The sequence below is a fragment of the Colius striatus genome, chromosome 15 (assembly GCF_028858725.1).
Source record: "Colius striatus isolate bColStr4 chromosome 15, bColStr4.1.hap1, whole genome shotgun sequence".
Taxonomy (NCBI): Eukaryota; Metazoa; Chordata; class Aves; order Coliiformes; family Coliidae; genus Colius; species Colius striatus.
Window position 1 is genome coordinate 12,097,403 of NC_084773.1, and position 17,046 is coordinate 12,114,448.

At 41.3% G+C, this 17,046-nt stretch overlaps 1 protein-coding gene across 18 annotated transcripts in view; it reads left to right on the forward strand.

Moving 5' to 3' along the window:
• The window catches only part of SLC6A6 (solute carrier family 6 member 6), a 117,133-nt gene that overhangs the window by 4,591 nt on the left and 95,496 nt on the right, over positions 1 to 17,046 (forward strand). For 7 of the 18 annotated variants that reach the window (XM_062008524.1, XM_062008535.1, XM_062008537.1 and 4 more), the window contains one exon: positions 14,009 to 14,086. The exons of the other annotated variants lie outside the window; for them this stretch is intronic. The gene's annotated coding sequence lies outside the window, so the exon portion shown is untranslated. The remainder of the gene's footprint in view (positions 1 to 14,008; positions 14,087 to 17,046) is intronic. 18 annotated transcript variants of the gene reach the window in all.

Genomic DNA, 17,046 nt, shown 5'->3' on the forward strand with positions numbered 1-17,046 from the left:
TTTCTCTTCAGAGAAGGGAGCTGAGCTAAATCTCAATAAAAGCAATTGTGGGATTTTTGGAAGGGATTAGGTGGCAAAGGGAGAAAGCAATGTGGTATGTATAGACCTACCCCTGTGGGTACCCTGTGTTTTGAAATCCTTGCAGTCTGGACAGTGACCATCCTTTTCTTTAGCCTGAGGCTCCTAGCTCGATCCCTCTGAGCAAGGGGTGCCTGCTTCTGTAGAGCCCAAAAAGCACCTTAGCACTTTGGAGCCCCTCCGTTGCTTATTAACATAAACATCTTTGCAAGAGGATGTTTGTAAAGAAAACTGGAAGTCACTACTACCCATAGCCTGCTTTTCTCTATGCTACTGCTTTGATACATTTCTGCATCATCAAACAGCACCAAAATCCCTGTTGAAGCATGGATTTCCTCCAGAAAAACCTTAAACTGATGAACTCTGTGGAGGAGAGAGCCTGGCCTGTGTAGAAGTGTGAACATTGATTGCTAGATACAGAATAAGATCTGAAGTGCAAGAGTTTGGAGTGCCAAGATTTGTGTTGTGTGGCCTTTCTGTCCCTTTAAATTAAAAGACTAGTATGATTTAACTCCTGTTGTAATATGCCTATGTGGTGACTACCAAAATTATTCCTTCAGAGAAGGTCTGCAACCAGCTACCCAGATAATGAAGAAGAGCAGTGAGAGGGAAGAGGATTATTACCCACAGCTAACACAAAACATGTGCCAATGAGAGCTAGTCAGTGTGTTCATCTCTTAAAATGTGGCTAAGTGCATCTCCTTAGAGCACAGGGATAAGTTTAGGTACCAGGAAACTCTCAGCAGCGTGAGTCTGTGTCTTGACTGTGATTCAGCCAAAGCTGTGGGAGGAACAAAGAGTGAGCCATCAGTCCATGGCCCAGATGATCCACCCATAGATAACCAACCATATGTCCAAGGTACAATTTGACTGTTTTCTTTGTTAAAGTATCCGTTGTCAGTCTGACATAATCAAAAGTTCTGCCACTCAAATCAGTGTTCTTCCTCATTCTGATTAGTAACTGGACTTGGAGGGGATCTTAAGATCAGATGAACTGTATAATGTACTATATAATGTATAGTTTTACATAATACAAAGGATAATATTGATGGGGAAGTAGAGAGACTATGTAAAACTCTGTAGAGCGCACAGCGGTGCATCTCATAGTCATCTTTTGAAGATTACTTGACTTAGGTGGAAAAGACTTGTATTCCTGTAAGTAAAGACATTCCTCTGCTATGACATAATCTCACTTTTTCTTCCATCTCCTTCATTCTTTTTGGAAAAAATACAGAAAGATAAAACACCCTCTAGTGACCCCTACATATCAAGAGTTGTTAATGCTGTGTTTCTTTTATGACAGGTAACTTTCCAACAAGTGCTGCTGGAGGAGTTTCATGGTTGTCATTGAAATGTTTTCTTGGCTTTAGGACTTTAATCTACAAGATGGAATCATTTACCATAGAGAAGCTGCAGATACTTCACAAGGCACTTAGTACCTTCAGGATCAGTCTCTTCCTGGCTGATCCAGCACTGTTGATGCTATTTGAAGTTTCACCCTTGATTTCAAACCTAATCAGTTCTGAGAACTGGTTCTTTCTTTTCCTCATCCCTTTGGGCAGTTAAGAGGTTTACACTCATGTAGGGTCTGCAGAGACTGTGTGATGGGGAGGTTTCATGCTATATATGATGGGAGCTTTGCCCCAAATGCAAATAGTTATATTTGGCACAAAAAGTGAAAGTAATAAACAAAAGTTGAGAACAGACATGGCAGAGGTCACAGCAGCAAGATTAAGGATTACTCTGATTTGGTAGGTGAATACCCTGATGGCTGTGCTGATTCAATAGTTTGAGTCACCAGATGGAGACTGGAAGGAAGAAGCGGGGCGTTAGAAGGATGTGACTCTGGGGAGGGCTGGTGAGCAGAGATTAGGACAGTTCATGCCTAGAGGACTAGAATAGCTTGTCCACTAGTTTCATTGTTTCAGGCATTGAAAACAAACTGGAATAATCACTAATAAAGATGCCCAAGGGAGCAGTGTTGTATCACTTATCTTCCTGAGCATTTGACTGTTTTGATTCTATTTTTTCTAGACAGAAGAGATTATTTGTGATGTTTCATCTTTAGTTTAAATGTCTCTAGTTTGGACATCCATTTAATTTGGGAGGCTTCCTCAAAATGCCAATGGGACTATCTGATTGAAGTCGTGACTTACAACCAAACTCTCTCCGAGTTGCTGACCACAACTTTGGTTATGAATTGGGAAAGAATGTTAAAATCCTGTGTATTTTTCTCTTTGTGGGCTCTGTTTATTTTTAACATTTTGATTGGACAATGAGAAACGTCAGTGATGCCAGTTACAAGTCCTTAGGTACAAGTTTGCCTTTCAGCCATTGCGTGGGAGTGATTATTTGCTTTTAAAAACTGACAGCTGTGGATTTGTTCCTTTTTTCTTGGTAATATCTGGGGAAAATATGGCCTTACATAAAAGTCTACTGTATGAAAGGTAAAACCAGGGCCAAGTTGGGATGATAACATCTTTTCATGTCTTGCTAACTTTGTCAGAGAGCAGTAGCAACGAGCTGAGCAGAGGTTGGAAGAAGCAGTGTTGTTGCTTCAGCTTCCCTCATTTTTTTTTTTTCATCAGTCCAATGTCTACACAGGTCCTGATGACACATTTTTGGGTCACATGTCCCAGAAAGATGGACTATATGGAGATACAAGGCATGGAATGTATTCTAGCTGGAGACTAGTTGTGTTGACAAGTTCCACAAATGGCATATATTTGTATATTCCTCATGGACTTCATTAGTAGCACAAGACTGAGGGACAGTTATGTGGCTATTTTTGTCAACAAAACAATAAAAATCTATTCTTTCTTTTTCCATATCATAGTAAACTTGCAAATACCTTATTACCATTTAAGGTAGCTCAGACTGACACATGAGATCATTAGTAAATGGAGATCAGTACAAATCAGAGCAAAGATGTTTCCAGTCTAGGCTGCAGGAAGAGAGTGAAGGCACAAGACTGCAGCATCCAGAACTAGAGAACAACTAGGAGGCACAGATAAGTACTTTAAAAGGCAGTCTCAAGTGTAACCAGACTAAATGCTTGCTTTGTTTTTGGTTCAGTGGAAGGCTTAGAGAGTTTACTTCCTTGGCTTTGCCATCAAAGGGAGGCTGCTCCCTTTCCCAGTTAACTTTCTCACACTCAATGGGGTCTAGATTTCTCTCTCTGCAGGATACTCTGGTTAGGAGGCCTAAGGGATAAAATGTTATCACTGTAGGCTGCCCTTTATTCTGATTCTTCTCAGGTTCTTCAGTCACTTTTCCTGTAATTCTTTTAGCTAGCAGCAGTAACAAGCTTTTCCCCTGGTATATGGATTCAAACACAGCTGAAGGCACAAACCAGTGTTAAAGGGGATTGTATATCTAGTCTCCTGTGTTCCCACTAACAGGAAAAACTGAAGAATATGTCTAGAGAGACTTGATCCAAGTACTTGAGTCATCTTCCAAACACTGAATAAAAACATTTGGATGGAAAAGACCTTAATTAATTGTCACCTTCCTGTATTAATCACAACCAGTTCACTTTATCTCCAGCAATATGGAGAAGTATGGAAAAGCTATCCCAGTTTGATACTTATGATGAGTATTACCTGAACTCTGCATTCCTAAATATTCAGAGCCCAGACTGTGCTCTGAACTCATCTTTATAGCTATAGAAAGAGCTACTCTGACACTCTTCAGTGATGTGGTGAATCTGGATGAAGACAAAGGTGCCAGGTAGCAGATCGTAACGTAAATTTTGAGAGCGCTAGCTTCTAATAGAGGAGGCTTGAATTTTCCTACTAGTGAAGTTATTACCCAAATTAGTTAATTCATATGTTTTCATTTTTAGAACACTCAGAAATTCTTCTAGGGGCTCCAAGCCATCCTAGAAAGAAGAGTTGTCTGTAATGACACACCTTTTGTTTGAATGGAACCCTCAAATCATCTGTTCCTAACTATAAGCAGGGAAAAGCTGGTAGACCAGAGAACTAGGAATCTGAATCAGGATTTCTCTCCCCAGCTCTGTACCTAATATGCATTTTAACCTTGGTAAGTCACATCATTTTTTTTTTTTCAAGCCTCAGTTTTACCATGCTTTTAAAATGGATAAACCAATATGTTCCCTAAGAGGATACTGTAAAAGTGGGTTTGGATGTGAAAGATGCTTAGTGTATTATTAAATGGGTTTCACTTTTACAGGTTCACTCTTGGAAAGAAATATTTATCTTATGTAAAATTCAAACCTTTCCCCTGTCCTTAGGTTCAAATGATGGAAATAAATTAGAAAAATTGTATTTAAGTGCTCAAAAAATGGTATTTAAGTGCTAAGCAGGGTACGGTAGTAGGACTATTGCATTTACATTTGCACTGCAAGCAAGACTTAATCATACATATGTCAGGCCAATGTGGGTTTCTATCATGTTTATGAGGTTGACAATCAAAATAAAGATGTATTTGTGCCTAAGAATGTTTACTAAATCTTCCAAACTGATACAGTTTATCTGCAACAAATAAATCCATTTTAAATTCTACTGATTTCCCTCTGTCTCAATTAAGCACTCCACATTAAATTCCTGAAATTTTTATGCAGCTACTTGTTACTGGGTCAGAAATGTCAGGGTATCCTTGAAGTGGAGTACTCTTCTCCAATGCACTTTGTGTAGCTTGATTAGCACAGTTATTTCTTTCCCTGTGCCTTCTCTAAGGGCTTTCTTTGTCAGATGCTGCTTGCTATTAGGAATCAGAGCCAAAAGTCGACTGATAAGCTACTGATTGCCCAAGCTAAATGTAATTTAATGCAAGAGTTCATAGCAGTTTGTACGTGCAGGGGTGCTCCAGGATGCATGTATCTATAGGGTCTGCTCAGTACAAGCACAACATGTGCATTGAAGGACTTGCTGTGGCCAAAGGTCATTATCATCAGATGGCTACAGCCCATCACTATGACATTTGCTTTTACTCTAACAAGCAAAGCTTAAATCTGTCAAAAATTAGGTGGGATTTCTTTCATCAACAAACAGTGAGGGACCTTCTTAATGTCTTCAAGAGGCTTTGTTGCCTTGAAACCCCAGCCTCGATTGTATAGTTGCTATAAGTTAGGCAGTGTAACAAATGGTCCTCATTTTAAGGCCTGGAGCCAGTTCATGTCTGAGTCACTGGTTGAATATTTTTCTGTCAAAGGTAACTGCCTAAGCAGAGCTAGTTCTGATTCTGATGATGTCATTAATACGAGTCTTCAAAAATGTTTATGTATGGAAAGTGTGATTTTTGACCACAAGATACCAAAAATTGTTCAAGTTAAACACAAACACTTCACATAGTCCAGTATATAATGAGAAAAATATATATCTTATCAAACCTTTTCTGAACATAGCCATTATATGAATGTCAGACACAGGAGTACATTTCATACTGGGATTTTCCACTAGGCTTTTATTCTGTACCAATTTGATAACGGGATGAAGAGTGAACTTGAGGAATATGGTTCAAAGGACTTGCACTGTTGAACTTGAGCAGCAAGCCTGGCTATGTAAGTCATGGTAATGACTTGTGAGGATACCATAAAATGGAGACAGAAGAGATAGCACTTTGTAAGTGGGACAACTGAGAGGAGGAGTCAGGCAAGGGGGCACTTGAGGTGAAAGGCAGCCAAAAGATGCTGTGGGAAACAGCCATGGCAATACAGATGTGACAATAGCTTTCTTCTTCCATATCGTAGTGGTTTTCCTGAGTTACAATCCTTATTATGGTTATTCCTGCCCCTGAAAAGACTGTGGATACTTGACAATTTCATGACAGAATAATCTCCAAATTCTGAAACACTAAAGGAGTAAGGAGTCACTCAAGTACAAAATGCATCCAGGTTGATGAATCTTATTATATGAGAAACGATGGGAAGTGCTAGATAGTGGGAGGGTGCTGGTGCAGTGTAACACATACTGAAATTGGCCCGGGTTTATTGCCATATTTAATGTAAACACTGAAATACAGAAGCTTTCTGAAGATCAACCTCCTGTCTTGGGTGCTGATAGTATCTCTCACCTTGCATGTTAACAATGCAGTAAAACATTATTGCTAGCAGACATGGTTTTTTTCTAAAAAAGCAGCTTACCTCCTTGAAAAAAAGCCTTCCTGCTTCCTACCTGTGGTTCTGTAGACAGTCCCTTTGTGATGAGGGAAACTAGGCAGCCTTGTGTATTCAGATTCAAAGACATTCCACAGCCTCCGTCTACATTGTCTGTTCACAGTCATTTTCCCTTTATCAGATCCCACTATACAAGCTGCAGGACTCCCGGATGTTAGTGTTTTAAATGCTCGACTTTTGACTGAGAGGGTCAGCACAGGTGAAGGTATAGCGCATGTAATGTAGCAGCCAATGAGACTGGGATGTCAGGAGGGAACAGTCAGACCTTGGATGCAGCACAGTGTGTGGTGGAATCTCTTTGTTCCTGCAGCTTTTCTTGATTTCAGATATTGTGATTTGCAAAGGCATTTGTACTTTAGCTGGCAGAAGAAACAATTATAGGTGATGCCCTTTTTTTTGTTCACTTGGAGACAAAAAGCCACTCAAACACATCTCTTTCAATCAGCCTAGTTGTCCACATTTCACTGGTGCTCCTCTTGAACTGCATAAAGCAACAATTGCCACTTCTCAGCTGTTTTACTTTGAAGGTTTCAAAGGCCTTCTTTGCTCCAAGGATGGAGAGGGTCATAGTATGGCCTTTCCATAATGTTGAACTGCAGACTGAAAAAGCAAAGAACAACTTGTCCCATTGCCTTCATTTTATATATTGACAAATGGATGTTTAGACAAGGCAAACATTTTGACCTAGTTTACCTGCAGAGCAATAAGGAAATAACTTATAAAATACCCAGGAAATTACTCAGGGCATTCTCCAAGTGCAATTAGACAATAAAATTCAAACCTGAGTCTTCATCCTATGAGCTGTATGCAGGGCCCTTCAGCTCTGTTGGCTTTTGTCACTTGGTGCTTTTTTTTGAGAAGAGCACTTTTTAAAAACATCCCTTTTGGTTAGCATAAGCAGAGGAAAGGTGTAATTGTTTGTGTCCTCTGTGTTTTGATTTAGATGGGCTCTGGGTTGCCATCTCACAAGGTGCATGACATTACATGCTGAGTGGGCGAAGGGTGTGTGCAGCTGCTGCCAGGGAATGCCTGGGCTTGTTGGGAGGATTGTTGCCATTCCTACCTGCTATGTCTGTGGTCTTTCTGAAACAACGTGAGTTATTAGCACTGGCTGTGTGATGTAATTAACGTAGGCAGAAAATTCACTTGTAGAGTTTATGGTCCTGCTCTCTGAGTCAAGGCAAGGAGGGGGAAATAAGCAGGTGAGCTGAGAAGTCACAGGAACATCATCATCTTAAAGCCCAAGCTTCAACCAAATCACAGAATCTTAAGGGTTGGAAAGGACCTCAAAAGATTATCTAGTCCCACCCCACTGCCAGAGCAGGACCACCTAGAGTAGGTCAATCCTCAGCTGGAGAGTCCTGGGACCACGCTGTCTGCAAAAGCACAGACCCCGTAGCAGTCTGCTTTGTCCTGGGCTGTCCGTGCACAGACTATGTAGGGTTGGCATGGCAACACCAGTTCCAGTCAGTGTAGGGATATCCCTGAATCACAACTCTACCTGCCACCCCACTGCACCTCCTGAATGCTGGAGGAGTGTCATGGGAGCCAGTGAAAGGCTTTCCCTCCCAAAAACAAATACTGAGAAATGGCAATACTTATCTACTAGAGCCTGCTATTGAAAAAACGGATCTCAGTTCATATAAGCAGGAAAAAGACATTGAGGCTTATTTGTATTTCTGCCCCTGAGCACAAAGGGGCCAGAAAGCAAGGCGGATCCCACCAATTGTGTGTTCCTCCTGTTTGGAGATGTAATCGGTGTCCACATACTGTGCCACAGCCTTTCCTCATCTCTACAGGGTAGGTTGTGACTGGGAAAGATGTATAGGGATAGGTGACCTCCAGTATGGAGGTGAAGATCTTCAGGACAAGGGTGATGTAGCATCTCTTGCCCATCAGCTGACATGCCCGCTGTTAGGAGCAATATTAAAGGAGGGTGTGGGGGGTGAAAGGAAACACAGGGTCGCCCTGTTCACTCAATCCCAACTTACCAACTGGAGAAACAAACTCTGTGTAAACAGTACAAATAAAACGGATATTTCACTCTGGTACTGATAAGTTTATCAGTAAAGCCAGTGTGTACTCTGGACCCCTAGGAAAATACACAGAAAATGTGTTAAAGAGAAGTTGGGGGTCCTTAGCTAACCCCCAGCATACCACACCCTGGGTATCAGTGTTTGTACTTTCCAACATGTCATTTGTTGCTCCAGCCAATGTGACTCCAAGGTTGAGACGTTGCCATTTGTAACCACAAGGCTCAACCTTAACCTGGGCTCTAGCTGTCGTAACTCTAATTGAGATGGATGAAAAAGGATTGTTGCAAAGGTGCTTGGGAAGATGGAAGTGGGGCAGGCAAGGAGAGCAGTTACTGCTGAGGAGCACTGCCGCAAGACCCTACTGATTTTGGGTGGGACATAAGGCAGAGGCCTCTCCAGCTGATATCATGGGTGAATAGACCATTGTCCTTTGCAAAGCAAAGAGAACATTGTCACATTGTCTCCTTTGCTTCCTCGGCCATGGCATTGAGCCAGTATTGCCTCACCAGGGGCCAAGCCTCCAGCTCAGAGGTCTCACAGCTCTGACATGCCTCGCCCATGTTGCCTCAAGTGCCTGCTCTGGCGTCCTGTTACACACAGACCACTTTGAGTGGATTTTGTTCCCTGTGAGTGGCTGGGAAGGAGGTGTGTTTCACAGAGCTTATAATAGAAAGCTTGTTTTGACCTCCATGGCAGAGGGATTAACACCATTCCAGAGTTATATAGTGCATGCCTTTTAAGGGTCCAAAGGTAATGCTTGTTTACAGAGCGGTACTGGAAGGGCCTCAGTATTTGGGCCAGGACAGTGGCTGTCGAGGATTCCTTCCCCATTGCTTCTTTCTCAGGTGGACTTGTGTGCTGCTGAGACAGAACTTGAAACATCGTGAACGGCTGAGCCAGATTGTTGTGGTTGTGCCAGATCACATTGCCCATTTCTGAGACGAGAGAATGAGGAAATTCTTGCACTTACCCCTATCTCTCTTCATCAAAGGAAACCTCACAGGAGCTTCTTCAGGGTGCTTCTTTCTGGTTTAGGATTTCCAACCTTTCTTTTGGAAACTGTTCTGCTGAGATCCGCTTGTCAATTCTTATAAAAAAATTGTTGTTGACAGTAAAGATCCATTTGACGTATGCTTGGACTTCCTTGAGTTATTCAGCTCTGCAGATGCAGTCTTAAATGCTTTGACCCATGATGGTCTAACCTGCTAATATAAATGATACATATATGCCCAGCATTTTTACCTCTGTTTGCATACTGGCACAGAGAAGCTGAGCATGTGGTTCTGCTCCCACTATGCTCACATTTCCAAGAAGTATGAAAGGCTCAAAGCACTCTGAACAAGAAAAGTATCTCTCTGCTAATAGCATTAGTCCTTGCATTTTTAGTTGCTCTTCTGGAAACCAGAACATACAAGGTCATCTGTCTGGGTAGATGTATCCTCATGTCCACGAGGATGTTGGTACAAGTCAACCATCTGAGCCTTGGTGAGCCAGTGAGGAGTTAGAAGTGCTACAAACCTGGAGGCTACCGTTTAACTTATTCCCTGATACAGTCTTGGAGGGGAAAAAACAAAAATGACACACACCTAATGGAGTAAATTCATTTCACTTATGGCTTGGTTTACTTGATTCTATTGTGTTGTTACTTGTCTCCTTAAATGGCATTCCTCTGAACTTTGTCACTTCTTGACTGATGCTGTACTCAAAATGTTCATGTTTCCCCAAATTGAAGCACCTAATCTGAGTTACATGCTTTTAGTCAAAAAGGAGTTCTCAGGGCCCCAAATTTAAGGTGCTTTTGTGGAAAACTGGCCTTCAATAAGCCCTCGTGTTTTCTTATATGACTGCAGACTGTCACTCGACCCATGGATGTGTCTCTAGATGGAGTATGTTTAGCTTGTTCCTTATAGAAGGATCATATACTATGAGGGAATAACTAAGCCAGAATCAGAGGCAGGGAGTTTGGAGATGCTTTTAGAGACCTAAATTCAGCTTTCTGGGTGGCAGCAGCACTAGAATAAGAGAAATGAACGTGGAAAGCTGACACTTAGAGTTGTAACATTATGGAGCTGTCCTTGAAGAAAAGTGCAGGGCACGCTTAACATGTGTTTACTCCAGAATGATCACGCTGTGAGTTGATGATACACTTCACTCTTTCTCATTTTCTCTGTCTAGGCCATTTAGATCTTGGCAATTATTTCCATCTCTTCTGCAAACCATGACTATCCTTTTCTCTCCTTTGTGCTTTTTTTTCTCCGGTGTATTTTGTCCGGTGGACTTCACCCCGCTCCCGCCAATGCACACAATGCATGACTGTGCAAATCACTTCTGCCTTTATTGGCACCAAGCATAGCTCAACACAGCTGGTGTCTGCTGGCCTGGGATTTTCCAAAGGCTCCTGAGGCAGAGCAGGTTGCAGACCAATTGAGACATGTTTGGTGGTTCAGCCGGGTTTGCCACAAGAGGGGGTGAAGAACAGAAACCGTCTGTGGAAATTTACTGACTCTCTGAAGATCTCATGACTTCTTACTAAATCTGAAAATTCCCAACAAGAATAATTGTTCCTAAACTGTCTGTGCTGTGCAGCTTTTCATAATTTAAATGAATATTGCATGGTCAGTGGCATTCTTTTTGTCAGTGTTGATCGGCAATCCATCATTTGCCAAAACAAGTGGAAGGTGAGGAATTCGTTAGCCAAGACGCTAGTTTCAAGTACAAAGAACTTCTGCACAGATGGTGAATTAAAAATATATATGAATTTTGTGAAATATGTGTGCATGGAGTACAAGTGGGAGCAAATAAGGTTGTGAGGAATCTTTCCATTACTTCTGTTTTCAAACAGGGGTTTGCAAAGGTGCCTTTTTTTTTTCAAGATTAATATGTACAAAGCTCTTTAAATCATCTGAAGTGGATCGTGGTTATGAGTAAGAGGTAAAGGAGGGCTTTGCTCATCTGACAAACTTCCCCTCTGTTTTCAGAGAAGGCTGGTATTTTCAGAAGTGGTAAAATGAGTATAAAGAAGTGGTAAACTGAGTGAAAAATGCAGGGTGCAAGGTAAATTGGAGTTCTGCCAGTTCATAGGGTGAAGAAAAACTGTTGAAACGCAAGATGCTTCAAGGCCCAGCTCTGTGTCTTACACAAGAAAAGCCCCCAGTGATGTCACTGGGTAAATGTCTCCGTATCCAGCACCCAGCAGATCAACATAATGCCTAAAAAAAAGTCAATAGGAATTTTGCTGTTAGGAACATTGGTGTTCTTAGTCATTTTTATACTGGACCACATCATCTACCCAGCAGAATCAACGTTTTTTATTTTAAAATATTAAAGGAGAGAAAGGAGAAAAATGCGCTGAGTCTGTTGTGCCTCCAGGCATGGCATAAAGTGGATCTGAAATAATGCAATTTCTAAGCAAGCTATGGCTAGAGGTAGAAACTGCAAGGGTGATGAGACTACCAGTGCAGTCAACTCAAGTGTTATTAAAGGCAATGGCCAGCAGAGCCTGCAAAGCTCATTCAGTGCCCAGTGCAAGGTCCAGATAGCGTCAGTAATGCTGTGCAGAGTGGATTTGCTTCAGTATTTTTCATAAGGCTTTGTAAAGACAAAGGACTGGCTCATGTGCAGCTGTACTGAAGTCATGCAGATGGAGAACTGCCTATTTAATATTGCGTTTTAGCATTAGGGATGAAAGTACAAGCTGTATATGTTCCATACAGTGTTCCATATAGTGGAGTCCATTTTCTAAGCCTTTGCTGGGGCACTGCTGTGTTGAAATTCTGATTCAAATACTAAGATAACTGTAGCAATTTAGGTCAGGAAGAGAATATTTGTAGGCGAGTAATTAACTAACTGGATAATGTTGGTCTCCTATTAGATACAGGCAAAAACCTGGTCTGATACAACATTAAGGGCAAGATAAAATGTATTGAGATTTGACATACTGAGAACATCCTGTGTCTGTCCTGGGAAGGGTAAAAAAGATAATCCCAAAGACACCAAGAAAATTTAAATTCAAGATCAGAAAATTAAACCCATAGAGAAGAGCAGACATGTTAACAGCAGCAGGATTGCAGCCCCGTACATCATATAAAGCAAATGCAGTTCATCATGCTGAGTTGTTCATGCTCAGACCATATAGGTTCTGTTCTTGACAAAGTAATCTCTTTACAAAGCTACATAATGCAGCAGAGTCAGCTAAGAGCAAGTTACAAACAAAGAAGCTATTCAGCTGTCAGAGCAATTTTCAGCCATATTAAAACAGCCTAGGCTGGGCCAGATTTGCTGAGCCTTGTGCTGCGTGCTGTCCCGGCAAGGCGGCGGCAGCGCGGCCGTGTGAATCGCGTGTCGAGAGGCAGGGCCCATGCACACAGGCGCCCGCCCACGCACACACATGTGCACACACGTGCCCCGGACAGGCGCCCGTCGCCTTCCTCCCCTCCCTCACGTGCCAAACTGCAAAATGCTTATTGAAACGGCACGTTCTGTCTGTGCTCGGGGATGTCACCAAGTTCTGTCCGTCCCGATGACGTGTTTTGTTTCCATAGAAACTGGTGTGCTTTGGAGAGGGGAAAAGCAGAAGGAGATGGAGAAAAAAGCGGAAAAATGAAGCAGAATAAGGGAAGCGTGTGGTGTGAATAGCTCATGAGGGTCATGAGGCTTTTAACAAAGCAACTTACACCTTAAGGTGGTGAGATGCTTTATTTGACATCCCTATATGTCACTCCAGAATAATTCAAATCCATTCAAATATGTCAATTCAATGAATGCAGCGTCCTACTTCTTCATATATACTATCCGTCATCACACAGACTGTGTCTGTGCTGGAGAGGCCAGGCTTCCAGTGGGCTTTCTGCTGACACATGGCTTTTGCTCTTTGCTATGTCTCTGATGTCGTTAGCAGGTGTTTCCTATCTCTATCCCCAAACTGGGGAAGGAGGCAGGGCCTGGGAAACTACAGGTTTCAACTAAGGTTCAATGAAATATCTGTCCAGTCTTCCATAAAAAGCTGTGTATGATCTGTACCTCCCAAGGGGTAGGCAGGGCAGGGAGAGGCATGCTGGAGCTATTTCATGATTTTTTTTCCTCCTTAAAACAGCCAACTTGCCATTGAATCATTTAATCACTAATTAAAAATCCTGGATAAAACAAGCTGTCTACAGCTTTCTGGCAAACATCCTACTGACTTCAGTAGGGCCAAGATTTTACCCTTTCCTTCACTGCAGAGCTTATTTGTTGTCACTTTAACTTTAGCTGTTCTGTGTGTTTTATGTCAATTTCTCTCTTTTCTTTTGTCAAATATGATCTCACTTCATTTCTCAAATATAGAGTCTTACCATGATGACCATGACCAGGCTAGCTGTGTTTCACCCATCTCTTTTTCTGCTGAAGATGAGGAGCAGGTCTGAGGGCAGTAGGAATTTCAGCAGCTAAAGGCCACCTCGAGCACCACTGTGCAGGCATAAACTCAACTTTCAAGTCTTTGTTGCCAGAGCTATGTGGTGCTTTTAGGGGTCCTTCAGCTGGTATCCGATCAGCTGGAAAAAGGAGGGATCACTATAGCATAGAGCATCAGCTGTTTTAACCACCCAGGACTGAAGGCCAGGAGGAGAAACAATCTTAGATATGTATATCTTACATGTGCAAATGCTGTTAGTAGCAGAGCAGTATTCCCATTCTGTCTGTGCATATTCTTTGGTACATGTTCTTCCTGTCTTCTCCTTTTACTTACAAGTCATATCCTCTGTAATTTTGCTTTCAGAGTCTGCTTTAGAAGAGAACTATGCCATTTTTGCCTGGAGCTGAATAAGATATAACCCCACTGCCTGCTTGCTTGAAGGTAGGGATGTGCCAACAAACCCTGCTTCCCAGGGGCTTTTTGGCAGAGCGTGCTGAACTTTCTACTGTGTTCTTCATGAGAAGCTGCTCTTAGTCACACACAGCCCACATATGAGGGTCTTGAGCCAATAAAAATAGCCAGGACCTCTGTGTTCTCAAAGCTTAGGGCACCAGAGTACAAATTAACAGCAAAGATTCTAATCCTTTATCAACATATTGGGTGGCAAAACCCACAGCAGTTGCCTGTAGTGTTGAGATGATTCAAGACAGTCAAGAGTCTCGTTTGCTAGTTCATTGACGAATTATAAGAATACAAAAAACTATGTGAAGGGAGATAAAATTTTGTTGAACAGCTCTAACCTTGCTTATTTTCCTTGGCTTCAAACTTCAGATTTTATAAGTTATATATTAAATGCCTTGTTTTGGTTCTTTGCATCCAGACAGAAAGAAATGGTCTGTAAAAAATGGACTTTGTGGGTAATGCAGAATTTTTTTTCTCTGAGGAATCCATCAGTGAGGATGTTTACTATATGTTTATGAGATCTCTTGCAGATCTTCAGAGTGGGCTCTCAGATGTTCATTCTCTTGGACTTTTTATTGGTAACTTTTATTCTTTTCATGGTGAAGCCTTAGAACAATGCAGAAGGCTCAGGTCAAACTCCAGGCAAATCTTACATCACTCTTGGCTTGCAACTGGGCTCCACACAGGACTCAGCAAGATGTCATTCAGCCTTTTCTATAGTGTTGGTTACAGGGAAAATTCCCTCTGACTGTCACATTCTGTATCAGTCTGTGATTTGCTTGTTCTAGAGGCTGGATATTATCTTGCTACCGCTGACATATTGCATGTAGCTCCGTGATGTGGCGAAACATCTTGGTTACGTCAAAAGCGTTCCTTTCTGGATAGTAGCTAATAGATATATATTAGATATTATGTGACAAGCTTGAAGGCCAGAAGGTAATGTCCAGGCACGATGCCTGTACTCAAAAAAGTAATCTTCTGGAAGCCAATGTGACTTTACATATGAGTGAGGAGAGTTTGCATGTCTATAAGCTCAAGAATGGGTTGTTATTCAATGCAAGGATGAATGAGGAAGGTTAAAAAGCCTTTTTTAAAAAAAACTCTGTGCAATCCAAGTGTACTGTTTATCATCTTGTACCAAAACAAAATTCATGGTGTACTTTCCTTTGGAATTTTCCAGCCATTGATGTAGTACTGGATTTCGCCCTCTCTCATCTTGCTGTTTCCTGACTTCTCAGGCTTTGGAATTTTTTATCCTAATTTTCCTCTTTTGCTTTTAATGAAATAACAAAATTAACATTTTGACCTCAGAAATCTTCTCCCACACTGGAGGATTTACAATTGGTAGGTGAGAGTCAGCAGGAGATTGTGATAGTTGGTCTAATTTCCTTTAAAAAGTTAGAGCAGAAGTACTTATAAGACTTGGTCACTGGAACCTCTGAACGCCAAGACCCTGAAAGTGGTAACAGAACTAGCAAGTCCTAGAAATATTTCCCAACTAGAAACTCTGGAGGAAGAAGAGGAGCAGGAGTATACCAGCAATGTAATCATATAACTGAGCATGTAATTTTCAGCAGAAGGATTTCCTTGTCAAGTTTAGTGGGTTTTTTCTTTTGACAAATTGCTTGTGTAGAAACTGAAGTTTTTCGGTCTCTGTGCTGTTCCAAATTTTAAGCTTTGGTTTTCTTAATGTGGTTATTTTTTTGACATCACTTAGTGGTGATGAGTCCATGTTTGTATGGTGTGATTGGTCAATTCAGTCATGCTTAATGACTTAAGCCTTATAAACTACATCTGACTCAGAAAAGTATCATTTAGTGGTTGGAAGGAGAGTTTGCCAGATTACTTAGTGAAATTTACATCTAATCAAAAAGTTTTGCCATGATAGGAATCAACAAGACCAAAACAGTGCACGATACTCCTGCTCATTTCCTTTCCAGGGCTGAATTTTGCAGTCTGGAGAATTACAGGGAAAGTCCATGTGATAACAATCTGACACTCACAGTTATCTTTCTCACTACTTCTTTACCACTCATCAGCTGTTATTATTTTCTTCTATTCCCTTTTATCTTTTATAAGTTCATGTTTTGATGATACCTGTTTTGTCCCCAGAACTAATATTTGAATTTGTAGTTGATGGTTTTGAACACTGATGCATCTACTTATACAAATGTAGAAATCTAAAGAGATTGTTCTTCAATTGAGTTTGGTTTCTTTTACTAAGAAAGAGACCAGAGCTGGATATGGAAGCTGCAAGCGTGTTTGTTGTCAGTCAATCTGTACAGTTGCACCAAGCAACTTTACAATTGACACTGATGTACCACTTGAGGCATGGCCTGAGTTCTTACTGGATGATGATTGCCTCATGTTATTATGATGAGATGCTTCCTTTCTCCTAAGAGAATTTGAGGTATATTCATTGATTGGTTCTGTTAAATAGTTCTGATTTTCCGCAAGAGCTTTACCATTGGACAGCTCCTTCTTCAAAAACCAAGTGCTGTCTACAAAGACATTACCTTTGTAGTATCTGGCAGTTAGATTAAAAACATGTTACAGTACAGCTTGAGTTTTTTTATGAACCTTTGTAAGTCAGCTGTTGAGAGAAGTTTCCCTGAACATACAAAACCTGTGAGTTACAAGTTATGTTTCATCAGGAGGTGTTTCTGTTAAAGACTTGACAGAGACAATACAAAAATCAGTCTTGGTTATAATATATGCCTGAATATATGCATCATTTCTTCTTGGCAAATGAAGTATTTGGCATTAGCAAGTATTTACACTTGGTTTTAAACTTCTGTGTGTGCTGGAAGGAAGGGTGAAAGATTTCCAAGATGGCCAGATTCTTCCTATGAAAAGATATATCACAGATCAGAAATTTGGAAACGTTCTGTTTCAAAGGATGCTACATGATGCTACTGGGGTTCTACTGGATGCCCAGA